The sequence below is a fragment of the Taeniopygia guttata genome, chromosome 7 (genome assembly GCF_048771995.1).
Source record: "Taeniopygia guttata chromosome 7, bTaeGut7.mat, whole genome shotgun sequence".
Taxonomy (NCBI): Eukaryota; Metazoa; Chordata; class Aves; order Passeriformes; family Estrildidae; genus Taeniopygia; species Taeniopygia guttata.
In genome coordinates, this window is record NC_133032.1 from 25339132 (window position 1) to 25366598 (window position 27467).

Consider the following 27467-nt stretch of genomic DNA (forward strand, 5'->3'; position numbering starts at 1 on the left):
TATTAACAAACTGATGGTTCAGAATGAAGTAAATTTTGGAAGGAAGAGTAACAAAATTAGCAAAAAAATACCACTATTGATATTCTTTTTCATGAATAATTTCTGAAATGCTCTGTTTTAAAACAATTATTTATCTAAAATATTGGCAGCAACATTAATGCAAGAAAACAAAACAAAAAAAAGCTTATTTGTGTACACACACACAAACTGGTTTCAACAATCAAGTAACAGAAATTGAAGATAAGAGATGTTGAAGAGATCTGCCCAACTGTTTTGACTGCACACAAGCAGTACAAGCAGAATTTTTTGTCTCCTAACAGCAACCAGTTTTTTGGTCTTTGTTCAAATTCTGTTGCTGACTCAGATTTCCTATTTAATGTGCCTTGTCCAAAGTGCAGTGAAGCTAGTGCAGAGGTCCCATTAAGCTTTAATAAGCCCCAGTTTAGGCCCATAGCAGAATGCACCTACTTATAGGCATAGCAAAATTAGAGCTTCACTGGGCTACCAGTGTCTAACAGGCCAAGTAACTACCAGGATAAATGTATGGGTTTGTGTCAGTAATCTTTTAGTTCCACCATTTTAACTTCATGTTGTCAGGCTACAATCATCTCCAATTGAACCTACAAGCAAAACTCATACTGATGTGGCCTGGAGTTCATCATCACGGCTTTTGTGTCTTATGGAAATCCCTTGATCTCATAATATCAAGGACATTAGTCTATGTTGGCATACAAATATCATCACACTTGCTGTCATTTTTTATTAGTTTTAAGATATATGTTCATATTCCTGTTTTGACTAAATAAGCTCTAAAATTTCCAGTAATCTATGGAAAAGAAGCCGACTTGCATGCCAAGTCAGCTTATTTTTTTCGTTAGCCTTTGCTACCCTTCTAAATTTTCTCTGTCAAAATATAAATATACAAAATGTTCATTTTGGCTCTATGTCATCAGCAGCTCTTAGTGTAAGGTGTTCCAGCTGATGCCTCATTTGCTTGTAGTGATCTCACATCATCTATGTGGTGATCTCGCATCATCTCCTCTTTCAAATTTGGCTGACCAACTTTGGCTCTCCACCTTTCATCAGGAGAGAGGAATAACAAAAAAAAAAAAACAAAAAAAAACAAACCCAAACAAAAACACCAACCAAACAAACAAAAACAAAAACCAACAAAAAAACAAAATTTGCAAACTGTTTTGAAACCATTTCCCAATATTATTGTAATGAAATAAATGGGAAGGTGAGGTGCTACACTCACAAAAGTAGCAGCATCCAGGAGATAGGTGGAAGTTCCTCTGGCATCTGGAGTTTGAGCTGCTGGTAGAATGATTTGAGATCTCCTGCATGGCAAAATACCCACTTCAGGAGCATACAGGGAGGGGCAGGATTTGCCTCTGCACTGGCAGGGAGAGAAAGGATGGGACCAGCACTGAGAATCAAGGTACATAGGTTTCATTCCAGAATATTCAGTTAGTTTAGTCTTAGAGTTCCAGGTGGGGGTGAAATACTGAGCAGCATTGTCTTTGATAATTCTGCTTTTAATCTCTATGAGGACAGGAAGCTTTGCTAATTATTATAAGGGCTTATTTGGATATATTCCCACAGGTAATGCAGCAGAAGTTGGTTATTAAGTAATGTACGACTCATAAAAGGGTAGCATCTGCAAAATCTGGGTGATGGTATAACTGAGATGCATATTTGGAGGGTGTGGTGTGCATAACCCAAGATTTTCATTTTTAAATGAAAGTGGCTACACCTTATCCATGTTTATAAACAGTTAACACAGAAGGGTAAACACAGAGCTTCATTTAAAACAGCTTACACTTTTTCAGTTATTCCCTTTAGTTTCCTGCTTTGTACATCTAATGCTTGGCCACAACAGCTTAATTAGAAAATGCTGAGTATTATATCGATGAATGGTCAGAAAACTTGTAATTTTTTATCTTTCTTCCTCATTTGAAATCCCACATGGTGTATTTTTAAATGGAAATGAATTATTATAGTATGACTAGTCATAAAGCATTTTTTTTCCCAGAGAACTATGTCATAAAAGGGCATATGCACAGAGCTAAGTGTCTAAAATGAGATCTTTATACCCAGCTGAGACACTGAGAACAATGGACTGAGAGTGGTCACTAATGACATTGTTAATGATAGATACCATTACCTTAGAACAGATGTCAAAGTGAAATAGCATTATAGCCTTCAAGATGGACTGCCTCATCCTTCTCGGTAAATCTATTAAGGTGGTTTGCAAGAACAAAACAGGGGAGTGTTTATTTTCTCTCCTTTTCCTGAAATGCAAAGTTGTCTGTGCATTTGTAGCATTTACATGCAAAAAGCTCAAGTAAAAAAAAAAAAAAACAAAAAAACCCCACAACAAACAAAAAACTTCATGGGCAAAACATGCATGTGGGGGAGTAAATATAAAATATTAGTGAGAAAATAATATGTATTTAAAAAATATTTCTGATTAGACCAACCTAGAATTAATATACACTAAGATCAAAGACAAAAATTGTGTCACCATGAATTAGGAAGAACAGGAATTTTGTGTTGATGTAACTGTACCTAAAGATTGCAAAGAAATCTTAATGGTGGAAGGTTTAGGGCTTAATTTTAAAAACTGCATTTCTAATCTAGGTGATTAGAATTCTTGTGTCTGCTTGCCTACAATCGCTGTGTGATTGCATGGGTTTAGGTGGAAATGCAACAGTGTAAACCGTTATTAAGGTAGGGCTCTGCGACAGTGCAGGAGTAAAAAGATTAGAACAAGTAACCTGTGATTCTCATTTTTTTTTTTTAGACATGTGAATATGTAAGGTGAGTTTGATTTTAAAGTTGTAAATTGCATAAATGGAGCAAATTAAGTGTACAAAGGCTAAAAAAAGCATGTTGAAATGTATCTGGGTAAACTGACAGAAGAAAAGCCATTTTGTTTTTGGGGTTTTTGGGGGTTTTTTTTTGTTTTTTTGGGTTTTTTTTACATTTTGATTTTGTATTTTGTTTACTTTCCATTTAGTAACAGATCCATAAACATGTGTATCAAATTCAACACATTACTACAATACAAATTTACTTTTAAGGTACAATAAATATACAGTGTATGAAGTCACTTCAGGTTACTTTTTTGGAACTTCAGATTGAGTTTTGTTGCAAATACTTGTCATACAGGTATATGGAAAGTTTATTTTCTAGAGTGTTACTTTCTAGGTTTTCTCTATTACAGTATTTACGTCTATATGCATGTATATTTCTGGTTTAATAATGAAAAAAAGAATGGACACAGTCTTTCCGTTAGAGCTGTAGCTTAAATTATCATATCTGACAGCTAAATTGAGATATCCATCAAGCATACAAATGAATGCCCAAAATACTCATGCATTATTCACCAGTTTTATCTCGATGACGTGCAGGGCCCCAGGATTATCATCTGCTATTGTGGCTCCACAAAGTGCTTTGCAAGGTACTAAGTGTGGTACCTACATTAGAAGGGTGGCTCAGGCAAAGGTGGATGCTTTTATGCTCTCAGAATTGTTCAGGCAAATTAAATCTGCAGTTTTAATGGGGTTTGAAGCATGTCCTGGAACAGGGGTCATTTTGACTTTGCAGGGGGAGGAATAGCAGAGGAGAGAGAATATGGATCATAAAAACTTGGTCCAGAGTTCAGTGAGTGCCACAGGATTGTTTCCATTTCTGCTGATTTCAGAGTGCTCTGGATCAAGCTCAGTGCATTGGTCTCAGATCAAATGTCAGCATACAAATACATTTCCTCACACAGACAGGAAATTTTGGTCCAAATTTTGCAGCATTCCTGCCATACAAATCAAGGGAACTTGTTATTGCTCTTGGTTATTTCATATCCTGAGTAATAAATGGGGAAACTGCCTCATTTCACATTTTGCTTCATGTACTGGTTTGCTATCTTTGAAGCAGAATTTTTATCATTTTGCTGCTGCACTGAACCTTGCCAAAAGAATCAGCAGAGGAGAGGTAAATGGAAATCCCTATCCTTGCACTCCAAAGTGTCTGTTCTGCAATTGCACTGGGGCCAGCTGGGGAATATGAAAAATTTACACAGACACACCCTTCTTACTGCGAGCTTCCGAGACCCCAAATCTGCTTTCAAGACGGGCAGCAGTGCTTGGAACAGAAGGGGGATGGACAGCCTTAGCAGTGCTGTGGAGAGAGGAACTGTTCTGCAAAGTGCCAGCAAGCCTGAGCAAGCTGAGGAGGTGCCTGATGAGCAAATGGAGGCGGAATTCAGTGATTTCCACAAGCCCCAGTGGGATCTGTTTATTTGAGTCAGGATCTTTAATGAGCAGCTTGCTGCAGCTATGGTTATTGTCAGCACCTGTATCTGTCGCTGCTTATTGGGATTTCAGTTCAAACTGCTCCTGGAAATAGGATTTGGCTTTACAGGCAGGGTTTGAAATTACTCTTACATGTTGCAACCTTGTACCATCTCTTCAGGTCTTCAGCAAGAATTAGGGGTTGTGGTGACAGAGGACTTTGATGAGCTCAAACATGCTTGTGGCCACCAGACATACAGCAAATCATAGAACAGGTGTCAGGCCAGCAGCCTCCATTATATATTTCCTCAAATAAAAAGAAAAATAATGAAAACAAAAAATTCTCACATTTTAATGAAGAGCCTCTGTGCTAGGGAGCAGTAAAATTTTAAGCATTTCTGCTTTGGGGCTCTAAAATATGTGAGCCAGCTGAATACTTACTTCCTTCTATAAACAGGGATGTGAACATAACGAAAGCAAGGGGGTTTTTTTTTGAGTTTTCATTGATTTCAAAGAGATGTTCAGCGATAACAGCCATGTGGGTTATTCACGTGTGCAGGTAAGAAAAAGAGACTTTTAAATAAGAGCCTCCACATCAAGAGTTCCTTCAGTAATTCTTTTCCTAATAATTCATTCTCTCAATACTTTTTTTCCAATTCCAACACTGAATGTCTCATCTCTTCTGAAATCAACTGTGCCTCATACACGTTCTGCTGCTGATTCTGTGAAGGTTGTCTGAGCATGTGAGCTGTTTAAGGGTGGGTGTTCTCTCACCTATTTCATGAAGTAGGGTTTTAAAGAAGCTTGAGGATATCAGAGATGGAGGGTACTGTGCATGAGAAAACATGGCATTTAAATATTTTATCTTTTATTACACTCCCTGGAAGAGACATTGCTTAATTTCTGTAAATTGTTGGTATAAAAATGGGAGGAGGCCTATTTTTAGCTCGCAAATTCCTAGGAAGGATTTTAAAAAATTATCTGATTTTCCTGGCTAAAAACACAAGTACAGTGGCATTAAGATGATCCAGGTTCTGAAACAATTGTTCTGAATCAGTTTTATGTCCAGTATATTTTATAACTTTCCTTTGAGAAGGATGAATTTTCTTTCTTGGCTGCTGGAAAATAAAACAAATGGCTGACATTTGATCTGTTGGAGTACCCAGCCACATTTTACTAGTCTTGTAAAACAGATTGTCATAATCATGAGTGGAACTGTTAATTTCATCTCATTCTGAGGTATGGAAGCTTGTAAACTGCTCTGCTAATGCTGATAAACCCTGCTCCTTCCAGGAAAGGGTTCTTCCACACCACATCCTCTGGAAGAGTGGCTCTCATTGCTGACTTGTTTATGGACCAAACTGTCCCCCCTGATTTATTTCACAGGAAGACCACTTTATCTAAGCAATTACACTGTTGAAAATTGTATGCCCTTCTGAGCTGCTTTGAACAGGCAAGGATTCAACAAGTTTGCCTTCTTAGAGAACTGCAACCAAGTTACAATCAAACCCTCTTCTCCAAATATTCATAAATGTGTGCATGATTTTATCTGTCTCTGCTGAAGGAAGACTTAAAGAAGGTGTTATCCTCAAGTCTGAGATTTCTTGAGTTCTTAAAAAAATAATTGGAAAGTTCAAGGTCAACAAGTTTGTTTCCTTTTTTTTTCCTTGTTCTCCTCTTTTTCTTAAATGCAATGAGAAGAAATACTTTAACAAAGAAAAACCCCTCCTGGCCTAACACTGAAGAGAAATAGAGGTCTTCCCCTAAGATTCTGACCTGTAACTCCAAGAGCTTGCCTAGGAAGGGAGGTTGTCTGCTATTCAAGTTAAATCATTCCTTTTGACCAGACAATTTTTTTTTTTTTCCCTCATGATCATGCTCTGTCAGTTTAATGTTCTAGATGGATGTGCTCTAAAAGCATCACACTGAATTCCTGTCTCTGAGAGATTTATGAGAGACCAAAAGAGGCCCACAAGTACAAACAGGTGTGACAGTTCCAGCTCTTCTTTGTAGGTAAAATATGCTTTTCTTACTCCTATCGAAATACTGCAATGAGTGTATTGTTTCCAAAGATATCTTTTCTTCTTCTTCACATCTGGCAAAACAATCTGTATCTTTTATCTGAAACCATATTGTTGTAAAATGAGATAAAGCAGAAGAAAGAAGAATTCTCTGATCTGTGGTGGTCTTCACATATTGAACAAAGACAACTGTTCTCTCCAATTGAATAAAAGCCCTTTTTTCTGTTTTTTTGGAGGATTTTTGCCCTTCATTTGGCAGTTTAGGTACTCAGACTCAAAAAGTTTTAGGTTGAATAGAAGTGTCAGTAAGAAGCTGTCAGAATTTGGGGGATATTGACATTTTTCAGTCAAGCCATGGATGAAAACAGAAAAGATAAAACTGACACCATAAAACAAGGAGTAGAATCCTGTTCACATTGCAGTCAATAACAGAGTTACTAAGATTTCACCCGAGGGATTTTTAAAAGCATGTGGATGACCTGGGAGCCCTTAGAATGCAGTTTTATGGTGCAAAGATGACAAACACTCTTTGAAGTTCTGACTCTGACCCAAATTGAAGTATTAGCTAGAATGGTATATTGTGATTCTTCTCTTCTTGATGTCTACACTGGAACAAGGAAACAATTCAAACAATCCACAACACCAGGGTTTGAAATCTCTGACGTTATTCAGATGAGGGAGGTGGGACAGTGAACAACTGTAAAAGGTTTTGTGCTTCTTTATTAACAGTTTTTGCTTGTGACATGCTCTTCTAAAACTTTGGGAAATTCAGTCTCTTCACTGAATGATGCCAAATTGTCTAATAGGTGTTGTGTTTTCAGTCCTTCTTTATGATTCAGGCTTCCCTGCTCTACTGCACCCTCAAACTGTAGAGAAGCAGAGGTTTAGGTGCAATGTGTTTACAGCATTTCTTCCTTTGTGTTACAGTGACTGAGAAACTAATTATAAATGGTCACTGGTTTTTCCCCATATACATTAATAAAATTAATACCATATTCATACAGAATACTCAGGAAATAGTTAAAAGAAAAAAAATATATTCATAGCAGGCTTCACTGAAGCCTGAAGTTTTTCTGTCTCTCTGAAATAGACAATTTTTATGTGTATGGCCAAAATTCATCTGTATTGCAGTAAGCAAGGCTGAATTGGTGATTCATCCAGTTCCCTTTGTGAAGCTTCAGTTCTTTAGTTTTTTATGTATTTTGACCAAAGCATGGAGAGATTTAGTTAGTTAAGTAACTTGAAAAAATAAAATAACAAACAACATATATAATGTTCATGAAAAATAAAGATACCAGGAGTGTGCAGTATACACATCTTACAGATTTAAGCATATGATTTGATTTTATTTTTGTTTTTACTAATTCCTCAATAATAATGGTAATAACACTCAGTTTATTTAGGATAAGAGATTTTGGGGAAAGTTTTCTTTGTGCGTAATGAGGACATTTCCAATGACTTTTTTTTTTTTCATTAAAAAGAGAAGAATTTATGTCTGTCTTAGATGCTTGATTTTTTTTTTAAAGTTCAATCAGTCCATTCTATGGATTCAGACTCTGGTTTCCAAAGCTGAGAATAATTTTAAGTGCTCTAAGTATTACTTGTGGCTTTCTTTTGTATTGTGTTGAAAATAATAACCTTCAAGATCACTGCCTTTCTTTCCTCATGCAATTTTGAGCTTGGCTACAAGATACACTATTGGATACAAAGGTGCCTTCATATTGTCTTATGTCTTTTCATTCAAGCCCCACATTTTCTGGTTTCACCAACTTTGAAATTTCTTTTTTTCGCGACTGATTGAATTTTTTCCTAGTTTCTTTCTACTGTGCTCCTGATGCAGTGCAGGGAGTGCTAAACATTGTGTGCTGCTCAGCCCAGTGCAGGGCCTGTGCCTATCTTTGTTTAACAATTAACTGCTGTAATGACTTTCACCATTATCAGCTAAAACAAATGCCCAACAGGAAGAAAAAGAGATCATCATTCTTTAGCCAGACACACTGGGAACAATTAAAGGCAATGTTTTCCCCTTGTGGAAATTTGCAAATCCAAATTTCAACGCACTAATTGTGTCCATGGGCTCCAGATCATCTTTGGATCCCTGGGTAGCAGCAGCTCTCTCAGGGGTGGGGGCTTTGTGTAGCTGAACCCACAGATGAGCCCAGGGCAGCTGTGGCAGAGGTGCCGAGCCCATCCTGGCTTGGGTTGGGTAGTGCTTGGACGTTGGATAGATCAGGATGTGGAGAATGTACAAGCATCTCATTTGTGAGAAACTGAGCTCATTGAAGGACAACTTTAAGCTGTAAGAATGTGATGTAAAGGAGATAGTGCTCCTTTAATCCCACAAGTAAAACTATTTTTTGCAAAGAGGAAAGATTAATAAAATAATTTGAAGCTTAAGGCTGACAATAAGCAAACTTTAAACGTGCCAACATGGCAAATGACATCTCTTCCCTGCCTCTTTCTCCTGGGAAGTGGTGTCAACACCTGCCCTCCCTGAGAGCTTCACACACCCAGCCCTGAGGCACACCATGCTTTCAGTGATCTACTGCACAGACACCAATATTTGCTGCTTGTAAATAATAGCAGCAACCCGAAGACCTTAAGCTTTGGGTACATGACACACAAGATGTGTGAGGTCGTATAATGGATCATAGGCATCAAAATGACCTGATCATACATTTTGAATTCATTTGAATAATGCATGTTTGTGCTGGGGCAAATTGCTGTTAAGGACAGCTCTTTTTATCCTGTCTGTTTTGAAAACTAATACTTTTACTAAGTGTCAGTAGTTTCTACGTGCAGTCAGCTTTCTGCAGGTTCTACAGTGGCGTAAATGTTCTCTCAATGTGTTCTGTGTGTGTAGGATGTGCAGGAACCAATGAGAAGATCACTAAAATTAAAAGAGAACTTGATCTTCCACTGTAATTGTGCCACACCAAATGCAAGAAAGCACAAATTAAATGAGCATGCCTTTCTTTATTTTTTTTCCTAGATCCAAGTACTATTTTCTTACAAGGGACAGGAATATTTTAACAGAGTATCTACAGTGGCTACAAATCTGAAGCAGTGGCAGGACACAAGCAAACACAGGGTGGCAGCAGTAGGTGTTGGACATCCCCATAACTGTGAGATAAACACACAGTGCAAATTATTTCTGCAGCCACATCTGCTGGAGAGAGGAGCAGGTGTTATCCCCACATTGTTGTGCATTGCAGCATTTTTGGAAAAAAAGAAAGGGGGGGGGGGGGGGCGTTGTATCTGAGCCCTCCCAGGAAAATATAAAGGGGTGTTGAACAGGATTATTCAGGATGAAAGAGATCTGTAGTGGTCACCTTGCCCAGCCTCCTTCTCAGAGCTTTTGAATTGCCTGCTGCTGCTCAGCCATGGTGATCTGGCCTCTCCTCAGCTACCACCCATTTCATTGGCCTGAGAGTCTGGGGGGCAGAATTAAATGCTTTCTTCCTGTATTTAAGTTTCTTGTTTCCTACAAAGCGAGTCTGACCGGGCACTCCTCCTTTCTCTGCTCACATCTCCACCCTCCATCCCACTCCTGCATGAGTGGCAGGCAGAATCTGCCTCTCAGTGAGTCGAATGAACAATTGGATTGGGAGCAGTAGCAAATCCCACCATCCCACTGCAGCTACGAGCTTTTAGTAAATAAATGGGAAACATTTCACATAATTAAATACCATCTTAGGAAACTGGGAAAAAAAAATGGCCTAATTTAAAAAAGCATTCAGAATTGCATATAAAACATGCTGCTTAAATGTATTTTATAGTGAATTTGCAGCAGAAGCACTCATCTCAATACATTCATGAAAGATCACAATCAGTGTATGATCTTTCAATCTGTTGGGGTATTTTTGTGGGGCATGCTGCTGCTATCACCGCTTTAATAGCTTTGCCACATCCAAACTTCACCTGACTACCCTTCTGCCCCTAAAAACTCCCATTTAACCAGAGTTCTCATGTTATAAATCACATTTTGTAATAGCAGTCAGTTTTGTGTGTCCCAAGTGGGTAAGCATTTCCATCCTTATATCAAGAATTAAGCATCTCCTGAGAAGGAAGAGAGGTCAAGTGCTGTAATAAACCAGATTCCATCAAGAATGTGAAAAAACGCTGCTCTGACCGAGGCTAAATGGAAGTATATCTGGATTGGGATGTGATATGAAAGAGTAATGAATAAGCTGAAGCTATTTCTAGAGTTTATGCCCACTGTGGCTGAATCCATCTCATTCTTTCTGACACTGTTATTTACCCTGAAATACAGTGAAAGCTCTTAATACATACATGATGTATTCAAAAGGCCAGGCCCACAGCCAGTTCCAAGCACCTTAATTTCACAACACATATCTTTGCCTTTTGACTGCGTACCTTGAAAACATATTGAACTCTTGGAAATGAAATCTGACTGGAGAGTAAGCATGAGCTAAGTACATGCAGGCAGGTACTGAATGAGCAAACAGTTTCACTGGACTTGTGGTCCAGAAAGAAAAGTGACTCTGAGAAATCTGGCAGCATCTCCCTGTAGCTGAGTAGATTACTTTGCCTCATTCATTACACTGGAAAATCTCTTCTTGATTTCAGTGGAAATGCTATTTTTCACTGAAAATTTCTACTTGGTAGCATACCACAATATTATTTCCGTTTAATCTATTAAATTACCAAAGAAATAAAATACAAGTTTTAATATTTAGCAGAAACACAAGGATGTATTTATTAGCTTGCTGTAGTTCTTTTGGGCAATAAATCTGTTAATTTTCTTTTTAATAAAAACCAACCAAAAAGAAACCCAAAAAACCAGCAAAACCTGTTCCTTTCCTGTTCTTGTACATTCAGAATTTCCCACTAACTGATGGAGATGAAATAAAGTTTGATATTTATTATGACACATATTGCTTGAAGTAAAACATAGTTTTTAATCTAATGAAATATAATCATTATTTAAAATATATTTTATCTCTTTGTTTGCATTACTGGTGGAATAATGTTGAATATCACCATTAAAGTCTAGTCTTAAAAAAATATTATTTCATATGCAAACTGCAACAGATGTGGCTGAGAACAGCAGAGGCTTATATCAATAATGTTCACATTCTTGGTAGTTGGTAAAAGATAACATGGAATTCCCTGGGGCATATCAGTCATAAATAATGATGAGAAAATTCTTCAATTTCTGAAGAATTGCTTGAAAATCTTTAATTCCTACTGTTTATTTTTAAGGCCATATCTGAAAAAAAAAAAAAAATTGGGCAATTGGTGATTACTCCTAATTTTTATTTTTCTGTAATACTGTATTTTTCTGTATTGGCTGAAAATTCACCTGTTTTTTTTACAGCTATACAAACTAATACTATAAGGGGTGTTATCTGCACCTACAAGCTTTGTCTTTACTATGGAATACAGCTACAAAATAAAGACAATCCAGGACATTACTATAATTGCCATCCACCTTACATTTTCAAAAGCCCTGGAGGTCATTGCTGGGTGTTACCCTACAGGGACATGTCCCCACCAGCCTCCTGCTCTGTGTAGTGCTCTGCCTGCCTGCATTATTAAGTGGAAATAATTATTTTGAAATTTTCATTTTTAGAAGAATTTCTTGCCTAATACTCAGCTAAACCACCTCATGTATCTGTGCAAAAGAGAAAAATGGGCAGCAGTCTGGATAATTCCCCGTGCCATGTGTTGAGTTCCCTGAATCAGGTCAGCTGGAGCTTCAATGCTTATATTTTGTGGCTGATTATGGATATCAGTTTCTCAAAATGCTTCATCACTGCTGAAATTAACATTTTATAGTAAAAAATATTCTCATTTCTTTTCATATCTTTCAGCCAGCATGGTTTCATCACTATTACTGCTTGCTTTTTATGCAAAAAATATTGAATCTTAGGTTTCAGTTTTTATTTTTTTCTTCCTGAACATACTAGATGAAACTTCTCGAGAATAATACTTGAGCCTTAAAGATGAATCAGCTTACATTGTTATTAGAAAGAATGCCAGGACAGAAGCAACTTCATTTTCATAATATTTCAATTGTAGTGAATAAGGAGATTTTTCAGCTCTTTTGGGTTTTGACAATTTGAAAAAAGGAAACATGTAGTTGTAAAAAGTATATTTAGGGATTTCTGGACAGACCTAAGCCTGAAATGTAAAATTCCATATCATGACTATTCAGCTGTTCTCTGCAGGCATGTTTTTATTTCCATAACTTCAAGGTTATCACCTACTTAAGAGTATATATGTGTTATTAATTCTAAGTGTGAATAACCATAATAAATCCAAATGAAATGGTTTGAGGAAATTAACAACTCTGAATGTTTTTCTCCAAAAAATAATTTTTAAAAATTAAGTATCATGATGTTCTATCTTGAATTGTTTTTCTCTGAAAAAAGGTTTTGTTTGTACTCCCCCACCTCCAAGCAAGTCAGGACTGTTGAATGTCAGCAAATTCAGAGTCTTTCCTGTCACTAGGCACAGGTAGAAAGCCAAGGTCAGTGCTTCATAGCCTGGCTTGCCCATGGCAGCCTCTCCAGTATCCACAGTACATCTTTTTTTTTTTTTTTTTTTTTGGTTCTTTGAAGTACTTCTGTTGTAAACATTCATAAGAATAAGACTAAAGCCCTGTTTTCTTAATTTAAAAAGAAGAAGAAAATTGAAACATTCTTCAGGAGACTTGTGCTGTTCAGTCTTCTAGAAAGCTTCAGGAACTGCATCTGTAGAAAGTTTTTTTCCTGTTTACCTTATTTTTAGGCAAAAATAACTCTCTTACCTTGCCTACAGCCACTCTCATATTGTTTCTAAGATTGATGAGTCAGCCTCATGTGCATAATATTAATTCACAGATCTTAAGTCACCTCATAAAAAGGTAAGTGTCATTCCAGAAAGGGACAATATCAGAAAGTGACTTATTAAAAGATCATCAACGTGAAGTCATCATGATGGGTTCATGAGTTTATAAATCCATATTTTTCATGTGGTGTAAAATGATATGGGGCACAAGGATTTGATCTGTGATGGAGACATCTGACATAAATACAGAGATCTCACTATGGGCTGGCCTTCACAAAACTGCCATTGAGAAGGAAGATATTATTCATGGTGGAGAGGGCTCTTCATAGTCTTAGCTCCAGGTTGCTCATGTGCATTATGCTCTCTAAAATAGAGAGGAAAGTACTGAAACACAAAATATAATGCCATGTGTAGGTTTTGAGCTGTATGGGTGCTCTCAGTGCTCTCATACAGATTTATGAGGTGTGTAAGGGCCTGGGAAAAAGGCAGCAGGTGTAGGTCAGGATTGCTCTCAGCTGCACATCTGTCAAGAGTTAGCATTGGGAGCTCTCCCCACTCACTGGTCAGTCCTTAGGGATTTGTGATCCCAGAGACACACTTGCGACTACTTTTTTACCTCCAAAGCTCAAAAACAGGGAGGGAGAAAGAGCCACAGTAGCCAAGACGGCACGTGGGGTGGGGACCAGCAGGGACATGGCAGTGACTCTGTGTGAGCATGCATGGAGTGGCAGAAATGGGGATGGGGAAGAGAGGAATGTGCCATGGCTCTTGGTGTGTGTGAGCATCCATGGAGTGGCAGAAATGGGGATGGGGAACAGAGGAATGTGCCATGGCTCTTGGTGTGTGTGAGCATCCATGGAGTGGCAGAAACAAGGATGGGGAAGAGAGGAATGTGCCATGGCTCTCAGTGTGTGTGAGCCTCCAAGGAGCGGCAAAAATGGGGATGGGGAAGAAGGGAATGTGCCATGGCTCTTGGTGTGTGTGAGCATCCATGGAGTGGCAGAAATGGGGATGCGGAAGAGGGGAATGTGCCATAGCTCTCAGTGTGTGTGCACACCTCAGACACCAAAGAATCTCCCTGTGTAATTTGCTGCAACATGATTTAGATGTTTGTCCTTGGACTGGTTCCTGTCGTTATTAACTGGAAGTGAAATTGGCTTCTTAGATTTTGCCCAGGCTCCCTTTAATGTCCAAGTGATGTAATGAAGATGTAAAGTAAGTCTCAAATGCAGGTTTTGTGGCACTTAAAAAATTCTGAGATCCCTTTTTAGTGTTGTAAAACTAATCTCCCCATTGTGAACTCATGCAGGCATGATCTCACCTTTGGCTTAAAAATCATTGCGTCTCGCCAAAGACTGTTGCTATTCCTCACCTTTTGAATATAATTTGATCTTCTCATACAGCTCTAACAATAAGTTTTTTTGATGGGCTGGAGACAATTGCATAAAATAACAAGTTGGCCCAAGGAAATGTAGAATGAGTGGTAATTTTGCAGAAAAAAATATGAGCACATGACCTCCAAGGCTGTAGGCCAGCAAATATCTTTGCCTAAAGCCTATAAACAAAACTGAGATTTTCTAAAACATTTGTTTGTTTCCCTTCCTAGTGTTAATCTTCCAAAGCATTCTCATTTTTGCCTTTGATAATAATTTTATCCTCATTAAAGGATACCATTATCATCAGAGATTTTCACGTGGCAGACTTGCTTCCTACTATTTGTTGAAGGGATACAAAAATGCCTTCTAGACCTCTCCCTTGTTTGAATAATGTTTCCCTGCACAGTTGAGAGCCCAGGAGCTCCTCCAAATGCCAGCTCCATTACCATATCCCCAGTTAGTCTAAGCCTAACTCAGTAGCATCATTACGTGGCACTGCAGTCTACAATTCAGACACAAGTCTTTAGCCCTTGGCATGTCACTGTTAGTAGCATCATCTCTTTCAAGGTAAAAAAATAAAGCACTAAAGAGGCACTGTAATGTTTTTTAGACATTATTTGTATCACAAAGGAACTGCTGTCACTTAGCAACTGCTCCTGATAATTGTATTTTATGATCACAGAGTTTGAGCTCTACACTCCTGCTCCAAAAGTATCTTTGGGCATCTTGATTTTGGGTGTAAAAGTCACAACATTGCAGTGACAGAGGCTGCTTAGCTCACCATGCCAGCACTGGCTAGAGGGTGTAAGGCTGTGATAAACTGAATAATACATCTGAGTGCGGAAGGAAAATGTATTGTAATGGAGCTATACACACTATTTACAAATATGTGATGGGCTGCTGTGGTCACTACAACTCATGTTCCAAGTAAAGGTAAAAGACAGTGCAAAACCAGACAAAAATCCTTCTGCTCTTTCCCAGAAAGTCTCTCTTGTTTATCAACAGCTATTTCCCAGTGAAGGGCATACGTTTGTTCTGATTATAGTGATCATATTGATTGTATTTAAACCAACTGCTTTGGATATATCAGTTTTAAGAAATATCACTTTAAAAAGTATAAGTCAATTTAAAATTTGCCTCTGCAATCTGGAGCCCAGGATGGAATTTATAATGTTCCAACTTCCAGCCTGCTGGACTATTAGCATTAATTGCTTCCTGAGAATGCTACAAACCAAGCATATTAAGATTTATTTTCTCTTTAGTACAACCCTAACACTATCATTATGGAAAGTTGATATAAATCTTGTTGTTCTACAATCAGAATTGTAAAACATTTGAATTTGAATAAATGTATTGCAAGCAATGTTCAGACTTCTAAACATCTTTAATATTCCATGCATGTACAAATAATTTTCCCCTTTCTTTTTCCATGTACTATAAAGCCTAAAACAAATATGTAAGATGAAAATTGTCACATAACTCTTCCACACTGATGTTAACTCTACAGAATTGTGAGGATGTGCTTAAATTTTCATCTAAAGTTGTTACATAACCAGAATCAAAACATCACCCAAACAAAATATCTTTCCTATTACATTGTACAGATTTGGCTGAGAAGGTAGGAAGAAAATGTCATTGTTTTGTGCAAAATAAAAGAAATGGCTATTGTAGTGCTGATGCATTTTATATAGATCAGTTTCTGTTTGGTTTTTCTTCCCTTAAATATCTCTGTTTCCATCCACATGGGATATGAGGTGGAACTTGGTGTCCCAGAACTGACATTCCCTTTAGTGAGGAAATAGCTTTTTTTTATCTAGATTCTCAGCAAGAAATTACTGAAATCTCAGTCATTCAAATGCACCATGTAGGTTCTGAAGTTCAATGCTGGTGATAAGAAATGTAATTAATAGTACTACTGTAATCATTACAATGTCAGATTTTTACATATTAACTTGTGACTTTAATAAACTTGAAGGTATTACAGGTACTTTTATGTACATGTGTGGCTTAAGAATAAAGCTGCTGATTATTTGATTCTTGCTTTACTAAATGAAAATCTGGTCTAATTAAAGAAATTTCTAAGAACTTCTGCTTCCCTTTAAGAAAAATTCAGGACAAAAACCTGGGGTTTGTCCCCAAAAGCTACACTTAGCATTTCCATACCTAAACTCTGGAATTTCAGAGTTACTATATTGTTTTTTCTATTCAGTGTGCTATAATCCACATAATGTTTAGGAGACAACAAAAATGTTACCATCCATGACCAAGAGATGTTGATTTGCAAATTTGGCAGGCGTATTAGTCGTGTGCTCTTGTATATCTGTATATCTACTGTAGATAGTCCAGCTAAGGAAATTAGTGAATTGATAATTAAATTTCTAGAAGCAAGTGTGGAAGGAACCATCCTGGGCAGACAGAGCAGTAGCAGGTAATATTTAAAGCAGTCACTTCCCCAAATCTATCTCAATTGGTTGTGTCTTCAATTCCCTGTCATGTCCACTACAGCTGGTATTGAACACTGCAGGGGGCAATCCAAACAGAAATATTTTAGCACCTCATTAGGAGGGGATGGATCCCCAGCTTTTTCCTGATCTGCACTCCCAGGGTTTACATCCCAAACCTGGTGATTATATTTGATTTATAGCATTGTTGAGTGCTGAGGAGGCAGAGGCAGCTGCGTGTTTCACAAAAGTAGTCCCTTGCTGTGTTTTAGAAGCTCTTTCAAAATTTTATTAACGCTCCTAAAATTAAAACAAATCTACTGGAGCAGGTCTCTGGAGATGTCTTAATTCAGCCCTTTGAATTGTGAGAATCCCATTTCGTTGTGTTACATTTGTTGAATAGGTTAAGGGTACAGATTGGTCAGTCTATGTACTATCAATTTATCCTATCAATCTAAATTTCCTACTGATTGGCCTAAAGTGGACTTGTGTGAGTGCTCTGTTGCAGTGAGAATAGATAGTTCTAATAATCTGAAACATTTTGTTTCCAGCTGAATCTCCAATTGTCACATATTCCCCATGGAGTATGTTTGCATTTTCCAAACATTTGTACAGTATCCAAATTTATTTTCTATTCTGAGATTCTTCCAATATCATTGTTTATTTTTAACATTAGGAACAAAATATTTTATTTCCATATAAAAAAGGCAACAGCACTTTTTAGAAGTATTGTATGGGGAAAAGAGGAACCTTTGGGGTTTTTTTAGCATTGTCAGATAACCATCTGTAAATAAACTAAGTCAAATGTGAGAACATGGATTGAGAACAGGGTGCTCTTAATCCAGTTGTAAAAAGGCTTTACTAATAATACTTTGACATTATTGTAACAGGGGAATTTAGAGTGAGTCCCTTCTATCTTTGGGATTGATTGAAATAGTTTCCCCTGAAGCATAAAGCATGTCTCAAGCCACTTTAGAAGCACTGAGTTCTGAATTCTGAACATAAAATACTCTTTATCAAAACAAAAGTCAGTGGCAAATCCATGGTACTTTTCCAGCTTTAACTTCTGCTATAGTTGTATTAAGTTTTTTGCCTTGCAAAGAGTTTTTTTTCTGTTAAAAAAAAAAAAAAGATATAATAATATCACAAACATCTGCACTCATTCAGCTGAGCAAGGCATAAAACTTCTGAAGTCAGTAATTGATTATCAATTGCAGTGTTACTTCTATCAAAATAGCAATAATTTTTATTTAGTAGTTTCTTTGGATAGCACAAAAACCAGCAACTTGGTGGGTCCTACACCACTCTAGCTCCAAAACTCTTTGAGGAAAACTAGGGCAAATTTTAATCTTTCATATTTGCATTAATAAAGGTCCACAGTTCCTGCAAAGAACAGACCAAACTATATCATAGATTGATTTCTATTACTTTAGTATTTTACCACTCTACTGTAATAAACAGGTATATGCAAAAGGTACCCACTATTTAAAAAATGTTTTGCTTGCATACAAAATATCAAGGAAGGGTCTGTCAAAGTGCTGGTTAATAAAACTTCTAAAATTCTAGGCGATTGCTACAAATGCAGCTTGAGAGTATGCTGGGTTACTAAGTAGGAACAAACAGGAATATCTAATGGGCTAACCCTCCCTGCAGAATGAGACCTTTGAAAGGAAATTACTCTCATGAAAGAGTCGTCCATGCTTTTAGTTAATTCCTGATTGTTCTACAAAGCGCTGTGGCTCACAGCAGGCAGCCTGTTCTGCAGGAGAGGAGGAGATCTCAGCTGTGGGCTGCCCACCTTCAGTGAGGGCCAGGCCAGACCTGCACTGTGCTCAGGCTCTGGTGGCTTGTGGGGATTCAACGTGGCAAGAGGAACTGGCTTCTTAATTCCATCACCTGCACAGCAGAAATGCCCTGTGGCACCCAGATTTGCAATAAAGGTGGGAGTGAATCAGGTCAGACACAATTACTGAAAAAGAGGAGCTTATCAGATTCAGCCTCAGTGAGCTGGGCTTCTTATCTGGAATCATTTTTCCTTTGGCTTCCTTTGGTTTGTGGTTTTTCCTCTTTGTTGTTTCAGCAGGTGTCCCAGTTCCCTTGCCTGGGCACGAGACATGCCTGTGCCACAGCTTCAGCCTTAGCAATCTGTGTCCCTCACTGCTAAGCTCTGAAGCACAGCCATTTCAACCACCTGGTCCATTTTATTCTCCCAGTTCATGGGTTTATTTGGACTTCTCCATTCCAGAACACATCCTAAATTGCTAGGATCACTGATCACTAACAAGGGAATGGAGCAGCATTCCTGTAACATGCTTATAATTGAGTTTGCACAGAAGAGACAAAAATAATTGACAAAAAAAAAATCCAGAAGGATAATATAAAATGGAAATAATAATATAAATATATATATATATAAAAGTAGAAAAAGTAAATTAAATGTGATAATCCCAGAATGAGGTGTGATAATCCCTACTCTGTGCATTGATGCAGCCAGGCTGATCAGAATCAGGCTACACCACTAGACATAGGTGAGTCTTGGGTGAGGCAGCAATTTATATATCACACAGCTCATAATAAATCCATTAACAGAATTGGTTTGGAGGAGGAATGTATTGAGTTATTCACAGGAAAGGAGGGAATTCCAGTTACCCCTTTCACCTCAGAGATCCAGCTGGAGAACTTGATCAGGTGAAAACTATTCCAGTAACTGGGCTCCAACCCAGCAGCAGAAAGCCTCTTAAACTCCTGCATACGGGACAAGGGGCAGCATTTTCAAAAACTTGGAAATCTTTCACACAGCCTTGGAAAAAATCGAGTCATTGTGGCAATATCAGAGTTATCCATTGCAGAGCTTATTCCAAGCAATATTCATTCAGGACAGGAGAGAGCTAAGTCTATTAGGAGACTGTTAGTGATTTATTTGCTTTTTTTACAGAGTCATGTAGTGGGGAAAGGCAACTAATCTTGTTGGACTCCATTAAGAAAGTCTCTTCAGGCTTCAGACAGCCTCACATCCCCACACGGCCTTCTCAAGCAACATGACTGGAAATTTCTTGTAATGTCCCAGGCCTATTTGCATAAGCATGGAAGCAGACTTGCATTAATAATCACTGTATTAAGGGCCTAAAAAACCCTGATCACATCATTAGACGTACTCCCTGGACATTTTTTATACATCATAAATATCTCCTCATCACCTCCTTTATTTCTGTCACATCCATGATAGTTTTAATAACAGTTTTATAGTACAGCTGAAGTCAAATTGAGAAGACATTGCTTTTAATTGATTCTATTTTTTTTTTTTTTGAAAGAAGAGAAGGAAGAGTTTTAAAAATACCTAATATATCTGACTTACAGAAATATTACTCTTAAACCTTCAGGGTTTATGATACATAAAGGAAACTTGGAAGATCATAGGCAGGATTTGCATAGGAGAGGTAGGAAATTCTGGATTCATTTTGTCATCTATTTAAGGGGACATAGAATGGTATTTCTACACTTTTCACAACCCAGGATTACAGCTGAAAGTGTTCTATATATCCAAAAATTTGCACCACCAAATTAGTAGGTAGAAGTAATCAAGTTGCAGGCCAGGTGTGCCCCCTGTAAAAGGGTGAGGTTTGTCTTGTGAGAGTTAGGGGGTTTCTGAGCTTGCTTTTGTTTTCCCAGCCCAAAGAAAGCCGGTTTTAAACTGTGGAAACACACTGGGAGATTTTCAGGGAGAGGATGGCTGCAAGCCAATGAGCACATTCTCCCTCATGGAAGATAACAGTGGGGCTCACTGGCTGGCTGAGCTGCTCTGAGAGCAAGGAGGGTTCACTTGAAGACAAGAACTGATTTCTGCCACCCTCTCATGACCCTGTGTCAGACCCCACTGAGGTCCCTCATCAGGGGCATGAAGGTGGGTCACTCTGCTCTGGTCCAGAAGTGGGTTTCCAGCCAGGCTTAGGGACCCTATTGACCTTCCCTAATCATAAAAAGCTGATAAAGACTGTTAACAATTAGATGCCAGTAAGAAATCAACATTCACAAATGGTTATGGCGCACTGGATTAAAAATTACATCAGTTTTCTCTCTGTAGCTTTCAGTCAGATCCCACTTAACTTTTTATTCCAGCAACTTTGCATTGAAATCCAGACATCCCAACAGTACTTGGGATCCAGCAGTGCACAAGCAGCCTCACAGGACCTCACTTCCCCTTAAAGTCTGCATGAACTAAAAAAAAAAGAAAAAAAAAGCATTTGGCAGCATTCAAGCAATACATTCACGAAATCCTTTGAAATGGGAATTCCAGCATAATTCAGCATGATTGTAAATGCTGTAAAATGTGTAAGCCTAAATGGCAAAGGGAATTGTATACTGTAGTTAGTGATAAATGTTCCATGCAATATACTGGGTTTAGCTGCCCCACTTACCCAATGCTCGGTGGAATTAAGTAGTTAAATTTATGTGCATAGTACTGAAATTGTAATGCTGAGTGTCAACCTCAGACCTGTTTTTCTCTTAAAGCATAATAAAAAATACCAGTGGAAAAAATATCCCAAGCCTTAGCCTGGACTGCAAGTCAAGCAGAAAATGTAAAACATCTCTGGTTTTCTTGACCAACCTGTCACAGCCCAATCTGTTGTGACAGAGCAGGAGGCACAGCCTGAAAGCACCTTGGGAAAGGGGTCAGGGCTTAGGCTCCTCTCTTTTTGACAGAGGTGAAAGTCTCAGCACACAGTGCCTGCCTGCCCATGCTAACAAGGCGGCATTTTAGCAAGCCATCAAAGGCAGAGGTGGGACACCGTGAGTTTTCTGTCTCCTGGGAGGTTCCAAGGTGGCCACTGTCCTTCTTTGTGGTCTGGCAGCTCCCTTGATTTCCCATGAAAGCGCTGAAAGTTCTTGTTTGTCCTTAGTGTGAAAAGGACACTACTAACTGTGACCATCAGCTCTCTCAGTTTATATTTCTGAAGCCATGGAGTGATGCTGGAGCAATCCCTAGTTCGGGGTGGCTCCGTGTGGTGGAAAAATCCCTCCTCCAACCCGTGCTTCCAAAAAAAGGCTCAGTAGTCTTCTGTTGTCTCATCCCAAGGCAGTTTATTTTGGGCTAGCTAAAAGATTTTCTTCTCTGGCTGCTGCAGTTTGTTCAGCAGCTCAGGCAGAGGCACACACACACCCTGACATCCTCTCTGACTCCCGACTTCTTCTCTCCCCCTCCCAGGGCTGCTGCTGTCTTTTATATGGTACATTACGTATTAAATGTTTATAGTTTTTCCCCAATGCCTATTACCTATATTAAATGGTGCTTTTCTACTCTAAACCAATCTGTGAGTGCCAACATCACCAAGAATATGCAGGTAAGGAAGAAGAAAGAGGGAGGACAGGGCAGGCCCAAATCCCTCCATCTTAAAACCTCTGACCCCCATGTACAAAACTAAAACCCCCCCATACAGCACTAAAAAATTCTTCCCTTTACTTTGTGACTACTTCTACTATAATATCTAAACTTTTGTGACTTCTTGTTCTTCCTGCAAGGTTGGTAAATCATCCCATGGCTCAAACTCAAAATCACAGCTGTTTCCAGCTGCCTGCCAGGGTCTCAAATGCTTCTGACCGGGGCCTGGAACATCCAAAAATGTCTGAGGGACATTTTGAGTTCTGACAGTGTACCTCAGTGGTTACAAAGGAGTGAAGAAGGCTGTCACTGCCCTTTCTGTGGGCAGGGCAGTGGGAATTGGCCACACCTGTGCAGCCAAAGCCCAGGGATTTGCCCACCTGAGCGGGCCTTGGAGGAGAGGAGGGAAGGAGCTGCACCTGTGTGTGGTTAAGGTGGGGCTGCCCCAGCTGCTCCCAATCTCTGCTGATGAGGCAGCCCGGGCTGGGGGCACAGCTCCACACTGCTGCCTTCCCTCAGAGAGGTGCTGGCCCAGGGAGAAGGGGCTCCACAGAAAGATGGAGCCATCTCCCCCGGTGGAGGCTGTGAGGGGGAGTCAATGCTTATGGAATTACCTGTCTTGTTCTGTAATGTATATTAGATCAAGAGACTCTGAAGCTCCTGACTCAGGAGATGAAAGATTGGAAAATGCAAGGATGGCGTGAGTTGTTCCGGCTGTTTTGGGGTTTCTGGAACATGAGGTGTTGAGAAGATGGAACTGCTGGTTATGTAAGGTAGGTATGTGAGCTACAGTCTTTGAGAGGGTTGGTCTTCTTAAGATGTACCCAATTTCTCTGCCTCTGTGTTTGAATACTGAATTTTTTTTACTGTACCTGAAAAAGTCTGGCTCTCTGTAAAGTCTGACCAAATGAATATGTGCCTCATGTATCTTAAAGTATATATGGGTGCCAATAGCTGCCAGTGTATGCAGGGCCAGTAGAGCCTTGTGAAACTTGTTTATTTTCTACCACCCACTGCCCTAAGTTTGCTCCTGTACCTGAGGAACTTGTCTGAGCTTCAAGTTAATGCCTAACAAGTCTAGATCAGTGGGAACAGACCTCGGTTATCTTGGGAACAGAATTGTAAAAAACGTCACTTTTACACTGATTTCTATAAGACTTCATACAAAATATGGGGATGGGGAGATACTTGCATTGCTTAACTGAAGCTTTCTGTAGCAGTCTCCTGAGTGGGTTTGGGTGGGCCCTGGAGATGCCTGTAGCCCCTGGCAAGGAGCCTGAGAGATGCCAACATCAAAATGGAGAACATGTTTCCCTCTCTCTGCTGACTCCCTTCCTTCAGTTTTCTTAGAAACGGTGTCTTCTTAGATCTGCTATTGCTGCATTCTGCACTTTGCTTTTGCTTCTGCAGCTGGGTCATAGGGATCTCCTTTTTTCTTTGTTTTCTTTCCCATTTTTTTGTTAAAAAAAACCCTCTCATAGTGTCTTGAAGTTATAGACAAATATTTTTGTTCCTCTTTGACTAGAGCAGTCCCAGGCTCCATTATTTTACATCCTTAGCTCATACATATGATGCAGAGCATTTGACTTTGTATTCTCTCTGCCTGAAATGAAGTTTATGTTGAAGTGCTTGAAAAAGACAAACCATTTTTTTTCTTTTTGATAACCTAAATGAGGATGTAGTTCAAAATGTGTATTATGAGCTACTGGTTCAAGTTGGCCCTGAATTTCTGTAGCAGTACATTAAATTCTCTTTCTACTATCTTAGGAGATAAATGGGCTTGAAATGTAAGAAGTATTGGTGTTTTAATGTGGGTGTTTTCTCCCCACCAGATTTGGAGAAGTTGTTGAAACTTTAAGTCCACTGAAAAGATTCTCTAATACTTAAAACTGAAGATATTTATTTTTGGATTTTGAATGCTTGATTAAAACAGAAATACAGCTTTTACATGGTCTTTATCTCCAGCCTGAGGAAAAAAAATTAATTGTATGTTTGTGTTAACTCATTCAATGTGAAGTTTATTGCAAGGGTTTGAATTCCTGAATTTAAATGTGAGGTTGCTGGTGGCTTGTGACCACACAGAATGGGAGCATTCTGAATAAAATAAAAAATGTTTTGTGCTGCTAGAGGCCAAATACTTAAACGCTGAGATAGCATTAAAATTATGTGACAGTGAATGTGCCACAATCAACAAGAAAAAAACTAAATGGCTTGAAAAAAGAGGGGGCAGCTGTAACTGTAGCAATATTGGGGGTAGGAACAGAGTCTGTCATGTATAGGAGCAGACTGATGGATTCTGAGCAGAAGAGCAAAGCATCTCCTGAAAGGCAAGTTAATCTCATTCCTTTTCACTTACCCCTACTTTTTGGGTTTTTTTTCTTGCCAAGTTTCTGCAGGGAGGTTTCAGAGTAGTTGTGCATTCTTGAAAAGATCAGAAAAAGTGAAGCAAATTCTGCACTGACATTGCACCTCCACTGACATCAAAGCAATGCCATAAATTGTCTCTCCCGCTCAAAGCTTTTTTAAAAGAAACCCCAAACAAACAAAAACCCCATAAAGTGAAGAAATATGTTCATTACTTAAACATTGTTACAGTTGATACCAGAGGGAGAAGGTAGGCTCTTTCCACAGGAAAAAGAAAAAAAAAATTAATTTAAAAGACACCAATGATGTCCTTTGCACTGACCTATCTGAAGGGTTCTGACCTACCAGACCAGGAGCTGGCTGCAGCTTTTGTTCTGCACCACTTTCCTACAGCCTTTATTCAAGCCCTTTGCCTAGGGGAGGTCCTTATGCAGCAAAGCTTCTGGGATCCTTTAGCAAATCCACCAGTGTGGTGCAGTTACTCAGCTCAAGTTTTCCTGCTGCTCTGGGGTCATAGAAATTACCAGGCTTCCAAGAGGAAGTGCATCCTCTCCTTCAAAATGAAAACACTTTAGTGAATAAGTTTATTCTGCATTTCACATGTGATATTATTTCTGAGTGCTGGGAATGTGGGCGGTAGTTTTACAGCAACTATCTCAAGGAAAGTAAATATGTGAGTTAAAGACCATATGCCTTTCTGCCCTATCCACCAGATATTCTGGAGCTGGATACCTAAAAATCTGTTCTGGTTTGATCACAGTAATTTCTCAAAGCATGTCTATGGGGGTTTTTTTGGGTTTTGTCTTTAATATAAATTTTGGGTGACAGGAATACCTGCATACTACATTAGGTAATGGCATTAGATGCAGCAGTGGTAAGTTAGCAAGCATGTAATATCCTGAGGCAAATAGATTTGTATGTTCTCCTTCAGACTGGATGATCGTGTTGCACTTTCTAAAGACACTTTAGATCAGTAAGAATGTCTCCTCAGGGAATCACAGTGATAACTACTTTTGACAGAAGTTTGGTCCAGCCATGCAATGAAAGACTCAAGCTGAAGCCAGGATTACTGCTAGTGGACTGCAAGGGCACTGTAATTGCACATTACTTGCTTTAGTGATGGCATGTCTGCCTCCACTCCACCTCTGCTTGTGAATTCAGGATTGCCTGCTCCATTGTATCAAGCAAAAAGCCTAATATTGATTTGAAGGGATCAATGGTGAGAATTGTTTTAACTTACTAGTAGGCAAGATCAATTCCTTCCACAGGAAACCACTGTATTTTATGCTGCAGTCCCAAAAACAGGGGAAAATTCCCAAATTCTTGTGACTTTATTGATTAACATCACTCTTGGCTAATTAGACACAGCTTACCAATCCTTTCAATAGCTCGCTTTGCTGACGAGCTCCCCAGGTATGTGTATCATGATACTTCTGAGGGAATATTTGTAGTGATCATGACTCTTCCTTCATTCTTCCTCACTGTTGTTACTTTACTGAGCTATCAAAGGCTGTCACTATTGCACATTGACACAGTGCTGCAGAATGGCTGATAAATCTATATTCAAGTTGTGTTTAAAGTCAATATTATAGCAGTTACCATGCCAAATCAATATTTGCCCAGTTGCCAGCTCCCACTGCCTGATGCATTGCAATAATTCTTCTCCCATGGAACATGGGGACCTAATCCAACAGTCACTGAAGTCAAGACAGATTCTCATTGACCTCAGGCTCTGGATCAACCCGTGCCTGCTTTTATTTACTCATGTTTGCTGTAGGGTTGTACAAGAGCTCACTTAGAACAGAAATCCTGTCCGCCTGATTTCTCCAACTGATCATAACCATCATTCTATGATCTCTGCTATTACCACCAGGCACCAAGGTGTTACCTTGCCATGCTGGATTGTTGAGCTGCTTTGGCTCTGCTGTACAGACAGTGCCTGCCTAATGCAGATAAAAAGCAATTGCTCGAAAATAATCCATAAGTTTTGATGATGCAGCAGTTCAGAAACAACACATTTGAGACAGATCAGGTAAGACTAATTATCAAAATAGACTTGTGTAATCATCTATGCTTCCATGTTTTAATTGAACAGTGGGATATTTCTTTTGGAAAAGTGTGTTAATTGGGGTCTGCTCATGGGAAGGAGTGACTAATTGAACTGGCATGAGCCTGATAGCAGTTTTTTTCATTAAAATGTTAACTTTTAAAATCAGTGTTACATTGCAAATATTGTCTTTCTTTCAGTTGGACTAGTCTACCTGGTACATGCCAGCTCAATTAGCAGCTTGCTTTCATGAGCAGACCCCAATTAACACAGACTTCTCTTAAAGAAGTATGCCACAATTTAAATTAGCACATTTGCATTAGAAGTAATTATACTGGTTTTGGTTGTTAGTTGTTCCTAATTTTTGTGATGATTAAATATGCTTTAATGGAAAATGACATTTGTTGATTAATTACTGAAGTTCTAATGGATGTTTTTAGAAAATATTCAAACATGGAAGAGACAAACTAAGCAAAGACCAAAATATATCAATGGTATCAAAGGTGGAATTTGTCATTGCTTATATGTGATTTCAACATAAATTATAGCCTTCTTAGTTATAACTACACTGAATTTAACTTATTACTTTATGAATTGTTTCTGCATATTTGGCCTGAGTCTGTGTGACCTTTGAATGCAGGACCGTGTGAGGTAGCAACCAGCTAGGACACTTTATGTCTAAGACACATAATCCCATTATGTTTTCTGAGTGGAAATATCTGCAAAGGCACCAGAGAGGTGTGATGATGGAGGG